This window comes from Parasteatoda tepidariorum, chromosome 3, assembly GCF_982258835.1.
Source record: "Parasteatoda tepidariorum strain Cologne lab strain chromosome 3, Ptep-v5.0, whole genome shotgun sequence".
In the NCBI taxonomy this organism is placed as follows: Eukaryota; Metazoa; Arthropoda; class Arachnida; order Araneae; family Theridiidae; genus Parasteatoda; species Parasteatoda tepidariorum.
This window is the reverse complement of record NC_141757.1, coordinates 67,208,890-67,230,999: the sequence shown is the minus strand read 5'-3', so window position 1 is coordinate 67,230,999 and position 22,110 is coordinate 67,208,890. Positions and strand designations below refer to the sequence as shown.

The 22,110-nt window shown below is 27.7% G+C and overlaps 1 long non-coding RNA gene across 1 annotated transcript in view; it reads left to right on the top strand.

Annotated features, from left to right (window-relative positions):
* The window catches only part of LOC139425554 (uncharacterized), a 54,050-nt gene that overhangs the window by 8,581 nt on the left and 23,359 nt on the right, over positions 1–22,110 (top strand). The window contains exons 2-3 of the long non-coding RNA XR_011636763.2: positions 14,650–14,707; positions 18,780–18,866. This is a non-coding gene — a long non-coding RNA (uncharacterized LOC139425554). The remainder of the gene's footprint in view (positions 1–14,649; positions 14,708–18,779; positions 18,867–22,110) is intronic.

Here is a 22,110-nt window from a genome sequence, read left to right as displayed (position 1 = left end):
GATTACAACGTAGACTGTTTGAAAAATGCATTGTAGATGCCTTGTTATACATCTATTCTCTTGGCTAATAAAATCCAGTTTATTGTTTCATTGCCTCCGGATGTAGAAAAACATCTGAAAAAATAACAAAACAAAAATAACTATAAAATTTAAGAATGAAAATTCTATATATGTCTCTGTTTCAAGAATTGATTTTTTTTTATAAATGCATTTCTTGATGTTTAAAATAAGAAAGGGCTTTGTTTAGTTGTTAGTTAAGTGAAAGTTCTTTGAATGAGTCATCAAATTTTATAGTTTGTTTAAACGATGCTCTAATAATCTGCCCATAAGGAATTGCTCTATTCTTTATTGCATCTATAATTCATAAATCAGTATTTATTTAAAAAGTTATGCGTTGCATGTAAATAACTTTTTTTTAATAACAATTGTTACTTATTTTGTATCGAAAATAAAATAAATGTTAATTAATGTTAATAAAATAAGTGGTAATAAATGGTAATTAATTTTTGTTTTTGAAAATATGAGACAATTTATTGTTTTTTAGCGAGTAGACACAATAAAATTTAAATTATTTTCACAATTTGGAGTTAAACCTTTTTACGATGAGATTTAGGGAAAAAAAATATTTTTAAAATTCTTAAGCAATAGTCTAATGCAAGGGTTTCCAACTTACATGAGGCTGGGGGCCGCAATTAAACATCAGTCAAATGGCGGGCCGCAGTTATCAAGCTGTACAAAACAAACGTATTGAATTACAAATTAAAATAAGAAGTAGATTTTTAGCAACATACTGGATTAATTTTGTATTTGAATAAATATTTTCTTGGATGCAAAGCCTGAGAAATAAATTTTTTTGCTCCATTGGTATGTTAAATTTCACAGAAACGAAGAAATTAGTTTTTTTTTTTTTTTTTTTTTTTTTTTTGTAACGAAATAAAAGTGTTTTAAACCCATATAGATTTTTTAAGAAAATTGTCCGTAAAAAAGGACAACTAATATATTTTAGTTTGCGGGCCACAAAAAAGGCTTCGCGGGCCGCCAGTTGGTAACCACTGGTCTAATGACTCGGTGTAATTTCTATCTCTGAAATTTTTTCATTTCAACATATTGCATCGAAATGGTATCAATTAGTTGTCAGATGCAGAAATTCGTAACAATCTTTGTTTTAAATTTTATTTTACAAGTCAGAAAACTTTATTTAAATGTACAGATTGCGTCGAAATTACAGAATTTATAGTAACTTTATAGCAGACAATAACAATTTTTTTAGGGTCAGAAAACAAATCAAACTTAGTTGTTTAAAACTCGAGAACTTCATATTTAAAAGTAAAAGCAGATTCGAATTTTAGCAGTGGCTGGTTCTGAATTTTGCTCCCGGCTCGCACCGACCACAGTGTTGGTGTAAAATATCCTCATAGTCAGACGGTTCAAGGGCTAGAGACTCATTGCCGTTCGGCTAATCATAGGAAGTTTTCATGATTTTCCTCTTCATGTTACGCAAATGCTGGTTAATTCTATCAAAAAGTTCTCTTCCAAGAGTTTCCTTGTCTTCTGAATTGAGCTCAAAATCACAAGGTTACGGAGTTAAGCATTGATTGTTGTAAATTCAGAATTGGGTCAGCTGTTCAACGCCGGTTATAAAATAAAATAAAATATTAGTTGGTTGTCATCTTCAAACGAATAATAAAAATAAATAAATAAATAAAAAAAATTGGAGCCGGAAACCTTGTTGTTTAAAAGTTGTAAACTTGTTATATAAAAGTAATCCGTTTTAACATGTCACGTCAAAACTATAGTAGCAGTTGTTTATCATCTTGAAAGTAAATAATAATAATTTTTTAGGGGCAAAAAGCGTGTTAGAAACCTTCTTATTTAAAACTTGAAAGCTCGTAATTTAAAAGTACACTGTAAAAAACTCCAGATCACATTACGGTGCTTTTACCTTAAAATCCAATTTTACTACAATGTGTTAGGGCAGTGTTTCCCAAACTTATGACTTTTGTGCACCCTTTCCAAATTTTTCGTAACGCTGTGTACCACTAATAAAAAATGAATGCATTTTTTACTATAAAAAATTGCATAAAAGTTAAGAATCACAACTGGCTGTTGGCCCCACTAATTATTAACTGTTAACTCTGCAAAAAATAGCCAATAGAAAAACACGTAATCGTAAATTTTAATGACTAGCTTTGTTTTTAAATACATTTTTTTGAAATTTTCGTTTGTTGCAAGATATTTCGCATAAGACCGCGTACCCCCACTTAACTGTTCCCGTACCCCTGGGGGTACGCGTACCACACTGTGTTAGGGATCAAAAAATCTGATTAACCGTAATTTTTACTGTAATAATTACAGTAAGATCTGTGCCAACAATACAAAATCACTCTAATTGAATAAGTACTATTGTAAAAATTACGGTATAATATTTTACAGAAAAAACGGATTTTACTGATAAAGCACGCAAAGCGCCGGTACTAATACCGTAATTTTTTGACATTTTATTCTGTTTTACCATACTACATCGAAGCTATCGTATCATGTAGTTATCATCTTTAAAATTATAATCTTGCAATTTTTTCGAGTCAAAAATGAATCGGAATTTTTTTTATTTAAAACGTGATATGTTTTTTTTTTTTTTACTCTATTTGAAGTAGATATTAATAAAAAAAAATTTTAGGACCAGAAAACGAGTTATTTAACTGTCACTTTCCATCTCGAATTTTTAAACAGTTGACAATCAATTTCCTTTAAATTTAAATATTTTTAAAGGATAAAAAAACAAAATTCTAAAATATTTTATCTAAAAACAAGATGGGAAAAAACAACAACAAAAGTTTAACATTGAATCTCCACTGATCAATAATAATACGTATCTCTCCAGACTAATACAATATGAGTATCATCTTATAAGACCATTAACATTCACAAACGACAGGTGCCACTTCTGATTTTCAAGGACTCACGCAATGTATTTAACGTATAATTAATATAATTCGTTTCATAGTTTTTTTAAGCAATGTTATAGAAGGAATGATACTTACTTACCATAGATTTATTATTTTATTTTTCTTATTATAAGGTAATAAAAATTCTCATAGCTAAAATACCATTAACTCTTCTATATTTTTCCCCCTGAGTGATAAAGAAAAATGCTCTTTGAAACCATGAAATTGACTGCAGTCGGGTTTTCATTCAACAAAGAATTAGAGTTAGAACTTTTAAGAATTATTTTTCCTAGTGAAAATCGAATGCATATTTTATAAATATATGTACTTGTATTTTAAACCAACAATGATGTTACTAAATAATGAGATCCTCTTGGTTTTCCTGTTATAAAAAATTTTGGAAACTAGAATTAATTAGATTAAAAATAACGCTTGGTAATATTAATGCTGCTGTGGAATTTTTCTCAAAAATGTAAAGCAAAGAAAAAATACGTGAGGTTATTTTGAAAGAATAATTTGATACTGCAGATTGTTTTTTTTTTTTCTTCTTCTTCTTTTCCTTCAATTTACTTTTATTTCTGTTTATACTGAAGAAAACCAGTTTGGTTGATGCTGAGAAACACTTTAACGCAAACTACATAAAAGCGAATATATTTTTATCAACCTTAAATACAGATAAGTGTATAATACACTTAAAAAGTATGGTAGAAATTGCAGAACATGGTAAAATTTACCGTGTTTCTGTCTCTATGGGAACACCAAAAAGCTCGGTAATTTTTATCGAATCGCTTTGGTAATGATTTTGGTAAGTTTAACAAAAAAATATGGATTTATAATCTGTGATAAAATTGAGTAAAATATGATATTTTATCATGATAACATAGAGCACTGCAGAAAAACCATTTATTCGTTTTAATTTACTTACAGTTCTGCATTTTTTGCTAAAAGTCTGGTAATAGGAACAAAAATTTTCAAAACTAGAATTTCCAGTAAACCCTTATCATATGATCAGAACAGTTACTAAATGAATAGTTTAAATATCGTGTACTTTAATTTTATTTACCAGAATTTTACTTTTTTTTTAACCAGAAATGTTATTATTTTAAAATAAAGAAAAAAAAATTTCTCCGTGTACTTACTATGCTTTCAATAATGCTCAGTGCAGAATTGCATAGATTTTAGATTTGTCAGAAATAACCAATTAACATTTTAGAACAATATCCGTAATATTTTTACTATTATTATTGTGAAACTATTATTATATTGTTTTTATTATTGTGTATTTATCATGTTTCGAAAGATAATGACAATTGGAGTAAATATCAGTTTATTTGCGAAACTTAAACAAAAATGATCAAAAGCATATTTCGAATTTTTTCTTTACGCCTATTCCTCTTGATTCTTATGTTCAGTCGGGAAGAAAAATACCTTTTAAGATTAGAATAACTGCTGAATGTGAGCCAAATTACAAACTTACCACTTTGTTCTATAATTCTAATAATGTTCCTAATACTCCATTTCTGATTGAAGTGAAACTTTTTATAGAATGGTAAGATAGCAAGGTTGTTAAACTTTTCCAGCACCGAAAGTTTTTACTTTATTTTATACCCGGCGTTGAACAGCTGACCAAATTCTGAGCCTAGACTACGACTGTCAATGTTCAACTCCGTTGTCTAGTAATTTTGAACCCTACGCAGAAGGCAAGGGAATTCCTGGATCAAGCAGTGGAACAAACTAGCCTCATGGAACGTCCCCGATGGAACTAACCCGAATTTAAGCTGCATGGAGAGAACCACGAAAACCTTCAAAGGTATGCCCCACTGCAAGGAGATTCTAATCCATGATCCGTCTACCACTGAGAATATTTAACGTCAGCACTGTGGTTGGTGCAAACCTTGAACAGAATTCGTATCAACCAGTCACAGCTAGAATTCGAACCTCACCTCTTTGGGAGGAGAACGCTCCATCCCCTGAGCCACCGCGGCTCAGTACACAAGGTTGCGAGTATAAGTCACCTCAAAGCACCCATATTAACTTTTAATTTACATAAGCCCATTCCATACGTTCCCAACGTAGACGCTATCGCCTTCTAGCAGGCGGTAACAAACTTTTACTTACAAAAATTTATCATGATGCATTTTTAGAACCATTTCTAAAAATTTAATGTGGTACTTTCTAAATGAATGCATTATTGACAACTACCGTGATGAAATACATATATTATCCATTGTAAAAGTGTATTATGTCTTGTCATAAAATGTTATTCTTTTTAAAATTTATGTGATGTTGATCGAATAAAAAAGACATTTTGAATTGAAATATTATTATTTACAAATTAGTTATTTTAAATATTTCATCATATATAAATATATAATTATTTGATGCATAAATATACATTTTATAATATACATTAAAAATAAATATTTCCTCCAATTTTAAAATTACAAATTTGAAAATTTGGTTTAAATTAACGTTAAAATTATAATAATTGTGGAACTTACTTGGCGCAGAATTAACAAAGCAGCATTATGTTTGAAATATGACTAATCACTTTATGAAATAATTTTTATACTTCCTTTTAAAAATTTAATTAAACTTAGTCATAAATATATAATTTAAAACGCAATTAATTTCCTCTCATTTATTGCGTGTAATAATACTTTTAAACTAATTTACTGTCAAATAAAAAATGAATAAACATAAAAGCCTCATGGCGTGGCTGTAACAAAACTGAGAATTTAGTCGCGTTAAATATAAATCTTACTTGACAAGTGTCCTAGTTTAATGTTTTCTTGATTTATTTGCGTATATATTTAACCATTATGTATTATAAATAAATAACCGCCATTAATATCATGACACATAAACGCGTCATTGATTTATTCGCGAGAATATTAAATTTATCCATTTTTAATGCATGGAAGAGTTCTCGCAAGAAGTTGTCACAAGATTTAACTGTCAGATTAACCATTTCACGCTATAAGTTGGGAGAATTCTAAATTTTATCGGTAATTTGTATTGTTTACAAAATTAATGTATATGAGAAATGTATTTAATGTATTGTATATGAGAAATATATTAGTAACGTTTTGGATCCCAAACCCAGTTTTTTTTTCCCCACTGACGATCAGGTTTATGTTAGATCATATTATTTTAGATCTGATGAGTTGTTATAAATACTTCATTATCAGCAAAATATATCTCAAAACGAAAATTTAATTCGAAAAATTCTGTGCGTATGCACCTTAATTATTATCTTTATAATTATTAGAACTTAAAAATTAATTTTGTATTTTTATATGTGCTGAAATGAACTATATTAAATATTATATATGAACTATATAAAATATTATGTATTAAATTTCAATAAAATAGATTTTTGAAAATGAAATTGACAATAGAGGTTAATTTTCCATCTTTTTGTTTTAATAATGGTAAGGAAAAAAATGTTATAAGTTTTAAAATTAAAACAAAACAAAAAATTCTTGTCCTATAAAGTAATTTTTTTTTCTTAAAGAAAGGATTTGTTTTGTTTATTTAATGTACACTGAATACTCTTAACAAATTTTTATTTTCTCGATTATAAATAAAGAGTATACATTGAGCATATTTATCGACATCATTATAAATAAGTTTTCTAAATACGATTTCTTAACAACCTGTTTCAGTTTTTTACACAATAACGTATAATTTACTTTCTCTATTGTTTAATTCCAGAATAATGGCTGTTTTTATAATAATTCATTCTATTTATAGGGAATGATTCCTTCTGAAAATAAATATTATAATGCTGTACAAAATAAATAAACGTTGTTTTCAATACAATAAATAATTCTAAAGAAATGCTGTTCTCTTTTAAACTCACCGAATTAGTTTTCAAAAGAGATTTTAGTTTTTCCATTAAATTTGCGTTTTTCCAACTTAGTCAAAAAAATCTCGTTCAACTCAAATAGGCTTCTTTTGAATTCTTTTTTTAATTTTTTTTTTACTAAATTAAAGTAATAATAATGTTCAAAATTCTGTTATTATAATTTTACAAGAAAAATTTCCTATTTTCCTTTTTTGGAATAGCAAGATTCGAAAGAAATATATAATTTGAATAGAAGATTTGTTGTTGTTAGAGACCGCAAATATATTTCGAATTATTATTTCAATTTATTTCAGAAAGTTCTTACTTAAAACAGGTTTTTTAAGAATAGAGTAAATGTTTTTATTCTAATAGAGGTTAAAATTTAGAACAAGAAAAAAGAAAGAATGAAATAATCCCTCAACCCAAATTCACAAGAGCTTCTATTATAGCCTTACATTTCCGAAGTTACAGAAATTTTCCGTAGCAGCGAAGAGGAATTTTCGTCGTATATTAAAATGCAAAATTCATTAATATTTTATGATAGGTATTTATGTAAACAATTAAATAAACTTCAATGTGTGTTCAAGGAACCGCGATGGCTCAGGGGATAGAGCGTTCGCCTTCCAATCAGGTGAACCGGGGTTCGATCCCGGCGATGGCTGTCTGATACGAATTCCGCATCCGGCTTGCACTGACCACAGTACTGACGTGAAATATCTTCAGTGGTAGACGGATCATGGGTTAGAGTCCCCTTGCCGCCAGACTAACCGTGGGAGGTTCTCGTGGTCTTCCCCTCCATGTAACGCAAATGCGGGTTAGATCCAACAAAAAGTCTCCTAATGTTCCAAATGTCTCCCATTACTTGATCTAGGAGTTCCCTTGTCTTCTGGATTGGGTTCAAAATTACAAGGCTACAGAGTTGAACATTAGTAGTCGTAAACCCAAAAATTGGGTCGGCTGTTCAACGACGGTTATAAAATAAAATAAAATGTGTGTTCAATACATATGAAGATTAACAATCAGAATTTATAAAGGTGGCTAAGTTTCAATTTCCGGACAACTAAATAAGTTACTAATGAACGATAAAAAGAAATGTCCTCTAATTATATAAATTTGTAAAGTTAAAAGAGACCTTCACAAATTTTAAAAAACTTCCAGAAAAGACTTAATTTAAAAAAAGAAATGAAAATAGGGAAGTTTTAATTTTCCATAGTTCTCAAAAACTTTCCTCTGTAGAGTTTAAGTTTGCAAAAATTATCAAAAAACCATAACATTAGGCACTAGACAGGCGTGTTATCTACAATACGCATGTAACTTTCAAGTCTCAAAATTTTATAATAACTTTAGATACCAAATTAACTGTACTTTTAACTTCTACAGAAAGTTATTAACTTCAAAGATGCGTTTTAATTAGAATAGAGACTGGTCTTTACATTTTCATTGAAAAATGAGGCGATGCACAGTAAAAATTCAAGATCAAATTACGGTAAAAATTACCGGCACTCTGGGTGCCGGTATTTCTTACCGTAAAATCCATCTTTACTGGCACATGTTACGGAACAAAAATCTTATACACCATAGTTTTTACAGTAGTAATTACAGTAAAATCACTGAATCACGCTAATTATATAAATATTACTGTAAAAATTACGGTATAATATTTTACGGATGATATACCCAAAGTGCCTATTCATTATTTACCGTAATTTGATCCGGAATTTTTTACAGTGTAGTAAAAAATAAACACACAAATTCAGAGGCACTTGGTTTGCGAATTTTGTCAGAAATTTTAAAAGCTGCTGCATTTACACATATAAGAGTATGAGTAACTATTTTAAATAATGACTTTCTTTAATTTCAAAATTATAGGACGGTTAAAACAAGATAGTAATTTACTTATTTCCATAAATATTTTTTAACAGAAATCTAATTAATTGAAAAATTCTGGCAACTTCGCTAGTTCTTTTAATGTAGTATCATTCAATTTAAGACATTTAAACGTCGTTCTGCTTAAATTAATTCATAAAAAAAGAAGAGATTGTCTCCGTATGTTTAAACTTGAAGAGCAAAAAATAAAACTATTTTTTTTATGTCTGCTTCATTTTAATAATACTCAATTATGTAGTTTATCATGAATATTATTAAGCATGAATTTGACCATGACTTTTGACACGTCAATTGTAACCAGCAAAGGAAGTTTTCTTTTTTTATTTGAAAACATATTTAATAGACTTCTTTTTCAGGCATTAGTATAAAGTTAGTATTAGAGAAAGCATATTACTCTTAAAGAAGAAAATGACATGGGGCGAACATTTAACACCAAAGCAAAGACGTGTATTTAAAGACACATTTTCAAAACGGAATTCATAATTTGAGCCACTAACATATCCAGTAAATGTCAAAATTTTCGGTCAGTCATCATTCGATCTTTGGTTGACTAAATAAAAAAATTCTTTCTCTAGTCTCCTATGTAATAATATTCAAAAACAATGAAAAACAAAGTTTTTTTAAAGCAATTTAAAAACCAATCTAAACGTAAACAAGGAAACCCTAACGTGTTTGCGCCTGTATCGAGTCCAGGTTCTGCGGGCTGAGCTCAAGGGTTATGACTGAGCCTATCCTAACTCTAATCTACCCTCGTGATTCGAGATAAGAAAGGTAAACTTTTCTGATCAAACTGTCGTGAGGAAAGAACGTTCTCAATCGCTTATACAAATACTATTAGCTACTCATAAAACCTCCAATTACGAAAAAAAAACGAGATTAAATATTAATTTAATCATGTTGCTTGTTTTATGAAACAACATATTAAATTGATTTGAACTCTATCTTAATTTGAATGCATGATATTTGTTTTATGAAATATCAAATATTCTTTCATATCATCACACCGCGATTAAGTTGAAACAGTATGGAAGTATTTTTAATTTAAATGAGCTTCCATGCAGTATTGCGCAATTTGTCTACAAAAACTGAAAGCTATCTCCAAACATTTTCCTTTGCTAAGCTTTATACACTCCCTTATTGTAAAACAATAATCAAATAAACTATAAGTCAACAACTTACCGTGATTTAATGAACGGCGTTAATTTTAATAGTTCTTCCTCACACTGTGGCTGCATCAGGAAAAATGTGTGAAAATATATTCATAATTAAAATGACTTTTGAAAATCGTAAAAGCAATGTAAAAATTTGCTAAGTAATTCCAATTTTTTTTATTAATCTATATTATAATGTGCACCAATAAAAAAAACATTATTTACTTAGTTGCTTTTAATATCCTAACTACACCGAAAATTCGTGTAATCTTTATTCATTTAGTCAAACTCAATTCACAATGAAAGCAAAATTATATATTATTGATAGAACCAAAAGACAATATTTCTTTTTTAAAGAAAAGAAATAAAAATGAGTATTAATCCTTAGTCTTATAATAATTTTAATTCAATTAAGCTGTAATTTTAGCATTAATTATGAAAGGTTTCTTGTTTACAAACTACATACAAAATGTAATTATCATAAACAATTATGGATTAGACTTTATCATGAAAAAACTAATAAAAATTATTAATAAATGCGATTAAATATTTATTAATAATTTTTATCAGTTTAGATTTATAAAATAACTTAGAAGAAAAAAAACACAGGAAACTTAATTTAAAAAAACATTTTTCATTTTAAATAAGGTTAGTGTACACCTGAAAAAACTTAAAAAGTGATATAAATTTTATTATTAAGAAATTGAACGTATCTTAGTATTAGCTTTCTCTTTAGAATTAAAAATTCATTTCCAATTTTAAGATTAATATAAACTTGTTTAGATTTATAATTAATTTCTAGAAGTTATAAATGTAATAATAATAATAATACAATTATAATAAATATAACAATAATAATACAATTATAATAAATGTAATAATAATAATAATACAATTATAATAAATATAACAATAATAATACAATTATAATAAATATAACAATAATAATACAATTATAATAAATATAATAATTATTCAATTATAATTCATATAATAATACGATTATGAAGAAAAAAAATTCATCTTGATAACTACTACCACTTATGAGCCCTGTTAATTGCATATTTATCGAAAATTGGACAAAGGATCTTAGAAATTTATGTTTCATATAATTTTGTTTTTCTTATTGCTATTTCTATGCAATTTTCTCATTTGCTACTTGGTATGAATTCCTACTTGTGCACCCTTTTCCAATTTCCAAACTTAACAATAGTATTTTAATTAAAATAATTTACTAATTCCAATGCATAGAACTTTCTTAAATTAAACTATGTATTTTGTACGAGAAAAATAGAAATAATTCAAAATAAAGTGTAATTAACTTAACAAAAATTAACTTTTTAAGTTCCCTAGAGCAGCTATTGATTCGTTAGCTGGCCACATTTTGACTGCCAGTCTCGTGTAACATGCCTGATTTGCTGCACTTTGAAAAAGTTAATCTTATATACAATAATAAAAAACTAAACGCATGAATAAAAAGAAGGAAAGGATCCATTTTGGTTAATCCATAAAGCAAAAACCAAAGACTACCAGACTTTAATTTTAATATAAATAACCTTTTATTCACGTTTACGTCTGTCTGGTCCGAAACTAATTCGAATTCGGAACAGTTTTGCCGACAACAGAGACGACCGAAAAACTTAACAAAGAAATACTATGCCATCACAGAGGATTTCTATGAATGCAAAAAGGTTCATTGGAAGAGAGAAAAAAATGGATAAATTATCTTAGAGCAACTATTCTTGCATAATGAATTTAATTCATCCAGATGTATTACTCATTGTTTTAAGGGGAAAAAAAAGAAAGGTTTTCATTAAAACACATACTAATAAGAGGCGGTTTGCTTTTGTGACCGCTTTCGCAAGGCCAGGAAAAGCATCTAAATACTATCGGTATCCTGGTGCAAAAGCTTGTTTATTTATTTTTTTAAATCTTATGGAGCGATAAACAATAATTAAATAACAATAACTCCCTAAATTCAAGAATTTGTAATATCCGGTTTTGGAACATAATACCCATAATTAAAGGCCGGGAACGTAATTTCAAGTTTCGAGATACCATTGTACGTATAATTTAAAACTTGAAATTTAAATTCATAAAAAATACTAAAGGCGTGTTAAAAGATTAGAAATTGGTGTCCTTGATATACGTTAGAGATACCAATTTCTCCACTTGTCTCTCCAGATTTCTATTGCTTTACAGATCTCATCACCAGCTGTAATAACCAGAACAAAATAAAAATAATTAACTTCAAAATTTTTATCTATTCGTGTTTTTTTCTTTCTTTCTTTTCTAAACATTTCAGGAAAGTTATTTTCAATGGGAAAAAAAATTCTGTAAACAGGTTTCTCCTCATGTCCCTATATATTCTAAAATCAAAATTCGCAAAAATGTCTATTAACGCGTTCTTTTACTATCTCATCCATTCTTTCTGTAAGCAGTTGTAAGTTTATAATGTATGGGTTTTGAATAAATAATTCAGCTATTTTATAAATAATTAAAAAATTCAGTTATTTAATAATTAATTAAAAAGTTCCGCTATTCAAAACTACTCCTATGTAATAATTAAATAAAAAATTCAGCTTTCAAAACTACAGTTATTTCATAATTAATTAAAAAATTCAGCTATTCAAAACTACAGTTATTTCATAATTAATTAAAAAATTCAGTTATTCAAAACTACAGTTATTTAATAATTAATTAAAAAATTCAGTCATTTAAAACTACAGATATTTAATAATTAATTAAAAAATTCAGTTATTCAAAACTACAGTTATTTAATAATTTATTAGAAATTAATTAAATATTCAATTATTCAGAAATACTAATTAATTACATTACTTATTTGATTTAATTCTGAACAAAATCATATATAAAAAAAGTTGTATCATGATAAATTCCCTTATTAATTTTGATAGAAAAGTCTTTTTTTTTTTTAAATTTTGCTTCAGTTAATTTTGTGAAAATGCGTTTCAGTCAAAATTTCGCAGTTGAAATAAATTACACCATGGTATTTATAAATTTCAATTAAAGGTAAAAGTATTTTAAAAATAAATGATATATTATGATAATTTTCTTAATTGTGTTCTAAATTTTTATATACTAAGTATAACAGTTTAATTAGGTGATTGAATTACTATATTATTAAATTTTAGCAAAATACCAGGGTATTTTTTTAATGTATAGTTAATGTAACTTGCAAGGCAATGTTCACAACGTTCATCCACCGTTCAAAAATTCCTTTGTTATTGCTTTAATTACCTTAGTAACAGCAACTTATGTTTAAAAATAAAAATATGTTAAGTTCCTTAACGTCCTCCATTTTTAAATTCCAATTTCTGGCTCGTAATAAATAATACAAAACAAGGGAATAAAGAATAATTCAGTAACTTTCAATAAGGTAATGATTCAGTAACTTTCTTAATTCCCCGATCTTGAACTATCAGAAGAGTTTTTGAACATTGCAGAACCTATTGTTCATACACCTTATATGAGCCACTATTTTTGAAAGTGAAAAAGTCCATTTGGAGCGAAACGAACATCTTATTCATTTTTACTATTTTATTAAATCATTTCAAGTTTAATCAAATTATACTGTTGAAAACAAACTCCCAAACTGATTAAATTTTACCAAAATTTTTAAATTCATTCAAACGCTAATCATAAAATAACTTGGTAAAAAAAATTTGGACTTATAGGAACTACTTCGAAGAAGAACGACTTATTTCTGTTAAAATGAAATACCTTAATCATTGTGTCGTCATCAATACTTACGATCACACCGTGTTTATTTTTCAAATCTACTTTTCTTTCTTATTTAGAAATTTTTGCAAGAAAAAAAAAAGAAACTTTTGTAAAAAAAATTTATGAAAACAGATGTCAATTTACAAGTATAATGAATTGAAAAATTTATGAGGAACTTTTCATAAGCAGCAAACTTTTTAAACGACAATGTATTAAGTGATAGTGTCTGTTCGTAAATAATAAGATAAATCAACTCTTTAAAAGGACAAATGTAAAAGGCCAAAATAACAAGCATAAATCTCGTCACTTGTCCCATTACAGGTCTTTCCCAACTTATTTAATGCTTATTCATGCAACGTCTATTATTTATGCAACGTCTTTGCAATTTCTTTTTTAAATCCTTCTCACGCTAATGACGAATACAGCTGCTCGCATTTAAAATTATTGCGAGCTTGACCATCAAGGAGGCTAAGAAAAGAAAAATACTGGTGAGCCACTGACAGTGTGATAAGTTGAGTGACGACAAAACTTTTGGTCGTGGGAGACAAAATTTATCTTTGACATTGTCTGGTCCGTCTTAATATCTCAGAGGAAATATAAGAGAAATGGTTCTTAAAATGTGAGAATTAGATTTGATGAAGTCGTAATTTTTTTCTTTGTATTGTTTCACTCAAATAAATTTTCTAAAACATAATTTATAAATTTTTTTATAAATTTAAATAAAAATTAATTTATTGCATTTAGTAAAAAAAAAGTGTACGCAAATGAAATATTCAATTTTGCGTATGATTTTAAAGTTTCAATGAATCCGCGAAACATATGACGCAATTGAACCTTTGAGGTTTTGAGTCAATAAGATTCAGATTGATTGATATGATGCGAGAATTATATAAAAGATTATGTATAATACGCAGTTTAAAAAAAGTTACAGTTATTGTGCTTTATGAAATAAAAGTCAAACGTTTTTAAAAAAAATAAGCTTATCAAAAACTACTAAGTTTCATGAAAACTTCTGCATATTTTAAATAATTTACAACAGATTTACAAATATTGATTTATTACACTATTACAGGTTATTTTCACTGGCCATGATGTGAGGCAGACGAAATTTTTTACATTTCATTAGAACAGTATGTATAAATGTACTTTTTTTTGCACATTTTATTTTTAAACAACAATCTGATTGGTGATACAACATTAGGGTATGATTATGCTTTGTATCATATTAATTCAGTGGTGTGCAAAAAGTAAAGGGAAGAAACGGTCCTACACTAAGCACACTAAAACTATAAATCTGCTACTATTTGACTTAAATGAAATATTTTCTGAAAAATAAATCATGACTGGATTCTCTAACAATTTTAATAATGAAGGTAAGTTTCGGATTAAATTTTAATTATGAAGGTAAATTTTAATAAGGAATGTGAATCTTTAGGTAAATTTTTAATAAAGTATGTAAATTTTTAGTCAAATTTCAAATATAAATTTAAATTTTTAGGAAAATTTTAGTTATGAAGATTAATCTTTAGGTAAATTTTAATAAGAAAGTTAAATTTTAATTATGAAGGTAAATCTTTAGATAAATTTTAAAAAGGAAGGTAAAATTTTAGTTAAACTTTAATAATGTAGTTACATTTTCAGCTGAATTTTAAATATGAAGGTAAATTTTTAGTTAAATGTCAAATATGAAGATAAATTTTAATTATGAAAATAAATTCCTAGGTAAGTTTTTAATTAAACTTTAATTATGAAGGTAAATTTTTAGAGGAATTTTGATAAGAAAGGCAAATTATTTTTAAATATTTTTACAAAAAAGAATATTTTGTTGGAAATTGCAAAAAACATTTAAGATTTTTTGTTGGATCTTTACAAAAAAATAAATTTTGCATACATTAACATAAAATTGAATTTAAAATATGAATTTAAATTTTTCTGTATATATGTCGTTCTAATGTTTTTTTTTCTTTTGATTTTTTTGCCCCTGATTTTAGAGTTTGTATTAATACACTCCTCTTTTCCGGGGCATATAATCCAGAAATTTGCCCAGGACATCCACTCCTTGCCACTGTATTAATAATACAGGGTGTTTATAAAGTCCCGGACCCATTTTGATGTTTAATAACTCGTAAAATAATAAATATAGATTAAAATTAATAACATAAATGGTTAGATAGACTCAAAGAGTTTCATAACCCTTGTCAATGAACTTCCACGTGTGCCCCCTTCGTCGCACGGAGAATATCAAGTCGATAGTCAATTTCACGCCAGGTAGCGGCAAGCATGTCAGCATCCACAGAGGCTATTGCGGTTGTAATTCTGGTTTTTAGGTCATCAATGTTCGACGCGATCCTCCTGTAAACATTGTCCTTTATAAATCCCCAAAGAAAAAAGTCCAGCGGTGTTATATCAGGTGATCTGGGTGGCCAAGGAATTGGACCTCCTTGCCCAATCCATCTTCCTGGAAAATGGTCATTCAAAGAACTACGAACGATGATACCTCAATGAGGTGGTGCACCATCTTGTTGCAAAAAGACATGTGGCTGAAGCTGTTCTAGTTGTGGAAATACGAAGTTTTCCAACATGTCTAAGTATACGACTGATGAGACCGTCTTTTCTGTAAAAAAGAAAGGCCCAATGACTCGGTCGTGCATTAGTCCACACCATACATTAACCTTTGGGGAATCCCTTTGTGTCTCACGGTATTCATGGGGGTTTTCAGATCTCCATATGCGCACATTATGGCGATTAATAATGCCAGAAACATGAAAGGAAGCGCATAATGTTCTCGTCGGAGAACATAATGCGCTTCAGAAAATCAGCAGCATCTTCTATCCTTCCTACCATATCTGTTTTAAACCTCTGAAAAAGAAGAGGGCACACGTGGAAGTTCATTGACAAGGGTCATGAAACTTTTTGAGTCTATCTAACCATTTATGTTATTAATTTTAATCCATTTTTATTATTTTATGAGTTATTAAACATCAAAATGAATCCGGGACTTTATAAATACCCTGTATAATAAAACACCGAATTAGCTTAAATGAAGAAGAACCCATTGCCCAGGAATATATTTTCCTTCTTGAAGAACATTATATAATTCACGCAACGTGTTCTCTTTAGTTTCTTCGAGATGCTTCTATCAAATCAATGAAATAGCTTGAGTCGTTGAGATCTTCCGCTTCCGCTGATATTACAAAAGCCCGCTTCCTTTACATTTATAAAAATAAACGTTACGGTCCTTACACTTAAGATCTAATGTTTCTGAGGAGGCAGAAGATATTGAAGGACACGCAATATCTATTTACTAAGTATAAGAAATGTGCGAGACTATTCTAATTTGGAGAAGCATTACACGTGTGTTATAATAAAAACTAAAACTTTATAAACAAAACGTTTATTAAATATTTTTGAAATCTTTATTACCCATGAAGTAAAAGAAAAATATGCACTTAAGCGATCGCAAATGATTATTTAAGAGAGGAAAAAACAAAATGGTTATAATAATTTGACGAATTATAACGTTTGTTTGCCGGATAAGCTTTAAATGTGTTCATAAGGATGAACATACCATACACCTATTCTCAAATTCCTCAGGTAATGTTGCAGACATAGGGGCTTGGAGGATTAAAATCCCTCATAGAAATCAACTTTAAGAATTAAATCAATTGTCAATCAGAAAATAGATCTGATTTCTTTATTAAAAAAAAGCAATTATACGTTGTAAATAAAAGAATTAAAATGACAATATTTTTCTTAGGAGCTGCAAGACTATGATTAAAAAAAAAAATTCTAATTATCCGAAAGCACAACGAGCTTTCGCAAGAAAAGAAAAAAAAGGAAGGATAGAACCCATTCTAGAAATCATAAATTCAATACAAAAAAATTCAAAATATATATCATCCAAACGTTAATTTTAAAAATATATATGCCTGACAATTACACAAAAATATATTAGATAAATTTATAAATATTGTAAACACTAGCTCCCTCGTTCTTACTTATTAACTTACAGATATTATTCAGGAATTACACTAATCAACGATCTTAGATATCAAATATTGTGTTTACCTTTTCTAATGCAGTTTGTTGTGTTGATTTTAGGCGTAGCGTGAGGGAGGAACTCTTTTTATTTTTAGAAAACTGCTCGCTTATTTTAAATTTTATAAATATATGGATATTTATTTTTTCTATGTATGTTTATTTATATATAAAAGAATGTATAAAAGTTAAACTAAAAGAATAGTTTCTTAAAAACAAATACCGTATAGCACGGTAATTTTACCAGAATTATTTTCGTCGTGCGTGGACGTGAAGCAAATGTGGGCCACTAGAATAATTCTATTATTAGCGAAGAAAATTTCTGTATAAATTTAGACATAGTGGAAAAATCATTTTACTCTTTCAAATGCAGATGTATCACAAAAGACTTCATTGTTTAAAGACAAATCATAAAGAAATGTTTTCAAAGTGGAGAAGCTAAATTCCTAATTTGCTTCTTAATTGTGACTAGACACAGACTATTAATATTCGTTTCAAAATTATAAAAGATTTTTTGTTGTAAAATAATATATTTATTAAATATTTTAATTTTTCCCTTCATAGTTTGTATTTTTTTGAACTATATAATAATAGGCTTAAACCTACAAATAATTCCACGGGAGATGTTCAAATATTACGTTAGCACATAACGGTGGAAAGGACGATGCTAACGTCAGACATTAAAATCAAATTTTAAGTTGAATTTTTTTAATTGCAAAAATAAATAAATAAATAAATAATTAAATTAAAATAAAATAAAAAATTCCCTTTTAAAAATTTTATATTTGAAATAAAAGTTAAGTTTGGAGAAGGAGAAAATTAGTTTAAAGAGTTGTTTAAACAGAGTTTAAAAAAGAATTTCGACTCATTTCGAAATTTGAAGAAGATATTAATTTAAAGAGTCGAATTTAAGAAGAAAAGAATTCAAAATTTAAAAAAGAATTTCGAAAATTAGTTTGAGGAGTTGAAAGAGTTTAAAAAAGAATTTCGACTCAATTCGAAATTTAAAGAAGATATTAATTTAAAGAATCGAATTTAAAGAGAAAAGAATTCGAAATTTAAAGAAGAATTTAAAAAAGAATTTTGAAATTTAGTTAAAAGAGTCGAAAAAGGAATTCGAAAAAGAATTTGAGTTTAAAGAGTTAAAAAAAGAATTTCTTCTAGGAGTTGGAGTTTCAGAGGTCAAGATTCTCCTCATTGATTACAAAAGATGCCTGAGGGATATTTTACTCAAAATTTTCTAAAATGAACGTGAGTATAAATTTTGTTTTACGCAAAGTTACATCGTTTATTTTACTAATAAAATTAAATTACGTCAGTAAAAGTTAAGGTAGAAACCTTGGGGGTTTCAAAACCAACTAATTTTCTTGCGTTAAGCATTGGATGATGTTTGCGATTTTCTTAGTTTTGCTGACAAGGCCCAAAATTGACCAAAACGTGTTTACGTAATATTTGAAGAACCTCATGGCGCTCGCTAGAGTGGAAAGATAGTTCTATAAATACTATGAGCACATGACTCCACTTACTAAATTATTAGTATTTAGTAAACAGTATTTTCCCAAATCAAAAAATCTCTTAAAGGATTCATTTTTTATTATTTTTACTTGATTGAAGTTCTGAAGTAAACACTAAGACACTTTGGATTTCTTATAAGAATTGCTAACTAATTATATCAGCAAGTTCTTAAACATCATTGAAAGCTTTAAAAAAAAAACTTAAGAGACTGCCTCGTGTACTTTCATTGTTCTCAGTTAAAACTTGATTGACATATCCTCCTTAAGGAGTTGGGGAAAAAAAAAGTTTTTTTAATGAAGAATATGAGCTGTAAAAAGAGTTAGTTGTTGTAGGCTATAAAAACATCATTGATGTGCAACACCTCCTTTATTCTGTTTTCCATTTGAGAAATCATTTTTAAGCGTGTTCTGTTTCTCCCTATAGATGTAAATATTATTGCAATATTCTGCACACTTCTTCTCTTAGACTGACTGTTCCATCCGTATAAAGACTCAGTCGTTGTCGTAAATCAAATAGTATAGAAATAGCAATAATGTTGTATTTTACATAATAAAAAGTTTAAAAAATGAACAAACAACAAAACAATGAAAGAAACAATATAAAACAATAGAAATAGCAAAAAGCGATTGAAAAAAAGTACTGATAAAAATAATTATGACAAAAGAAGAAAAAAAGACCAACTGTTTTCTATTTGTAATTTCACCGGATTTCCAATTGGAAATGCCTTCTGAATATATTTTAGAAGGGAAGAATGAAAAATATGCAGAAAAACATAAGGAAGAGAGTGCAAAAATGGTAATAATAATAATAATTTTAAAATACTAAACAAAAATTGAAATACATAACTTTATACGTAATTTATTTTATTTTATTTTTTGCATTAACAATATTTTAACAATTCTAAGCTGCTTTTGGAAGTTTCAAATAAAAATTCTCAAAATCATAGCTGAAAAACATAAATGATGAGTATAAAATAATTAAGTTTCTTGGTTGTTTTCTGTTTCAATGTTTCTTTATTCCTCGTTTGCCTTTAATTAGCAGCTGATTGTACCATATAAAAAAATTTCATACAAATTTATTTCTTTTCGTATTACGAAATTTTTTCAGATAAAAAAATACTATGCATTAAAGAACACACTAATGTTCTTTAGATTCACAAAAAAAAATTAGAGTTATTGGAATAAAAATAAGGAAGTTATGATTATCTGATGATTCGTTTGTTATTTATTTCCTGAACTTAAATTAAAAACAACAATAGATTGGAACTCAACTACTTAACTATAAATTGCAATTTAGGATGCATTTTTATTCCTGATAAATTATTAGCTAGATCCAAATAATTTTCAAAGCATGCCCACGTATCACACATTCAGACATTTAAGAAAATTATCTAATAAGAACAAAAAGTTATCAAATAAGCAGAACAAAGTATAAAACGAATCATAGAAAAAAAAAGCACCGGAAATAAAGCACAGAAAAAAAATACCTGGGGAAAAAAAGCACTAGAAAAAAAAACGCACTGGAAAAAACGCACCGGAAAGAAAAGCTCTCGAAAATAACCTACTGGGGGTAAAAAATTTCAATTCATAAATTTAGTGTGCGATTCGATTATGTCAGTTAAACCTAAACTTAACATAAATAAAATATTATTCGAAGGTACTTAGATATTTTTTAAATAATTAATTAAAATTCGCAGATTAATTTGATGTTAGCTGTTGTCTAAAAGAAACTTTCAATACTTTATATATTTTTAATGCAATTCATTATTACATAATATTATTATATAATAGCATTATTGTATAATAATATTATTATAAATAAGGTATCAATTAAGTCTATTATAAATAGTCTCTGACGATTTTAACGTTTGAATATAAGTTAAAAATATAAACAAAAATGATAAATTATGTCAATTTAATACAGTTTTTTTTAGAAAAATAAATAGTTGAAAAAGTATCATTTGTATATTATCATTATATAGCAATACAATATATGTACTTATTGACATTTGGAACTGATTATGAGTCCTAAACATTTTGTTAAATGGCACACTGTAAAAATTGTGGTGTAATATCTCTCCGAATATATATCATAATATATTCGGATATATATATACAGAATATATATAATATAATATATATATATTCGGATGTTGAACAACTCTAAAAATTGTACGAAGGAGTGCTTTATTTCAGGTTTACACCAAATAAAGCGTTTATACGCAATTTAAAGGGTGCAATTTAAATATAAACACTTAGAATTGAATAAGTTTGCACCAATCTTTCACGCTTTCACACAATGCGAAAATTATTTCCGATTCCGGAAACACCAATGTTGGAGCGCTTTGAATATCGCCAGAAGTTTGTTTGCAATCCAGAATAAGCTAGCGAGAATTTGTTGATGTCTTCTACTCTGGTATTCATCCACAGAAACAAAAGTTCGTTAAAACATGTATGTATGCTTTTAGTTGTGTAATAAAGATAATTATATTTTAATTTTTAAATCTCTGTAAACTGTATTAAATGATTTCATGATGTATAATTTCTATCCATTTCTATTCTGTTAAGCGTCGCTCAATTTCGTCTAAATATTCTCTCCGTACCACGCCTATGTTTGATTCATAAATTAATTTTATTTTAAAAATTAGTGTATAGATGCATTCCAAATCAATGTTTCTTATCTTATATTATATTGTGAAAATAGTTTTACTATCTCTTGGGTGAAATATATCTTACTGTAATTATACAGTTTTGTTTTGCTTAATAACAAAAATAGTGGCGGCTCCTTTACACTAAGAACGTGTGTAGAACGAAGTAGTGTAAAAGAACATGCGTAGAACTAAGTAGTGTAAAAGAACATGTACGGCGTTTCACTACGCCATTTTGGTGTTAAGTAGTTGTTGTCCCCAGTTTTAGTGTTGAATGACTCTAAAAAATTTTACAGCGTATGAAGTGGAAAAAGTTCTTTTTCGTAAACTGTT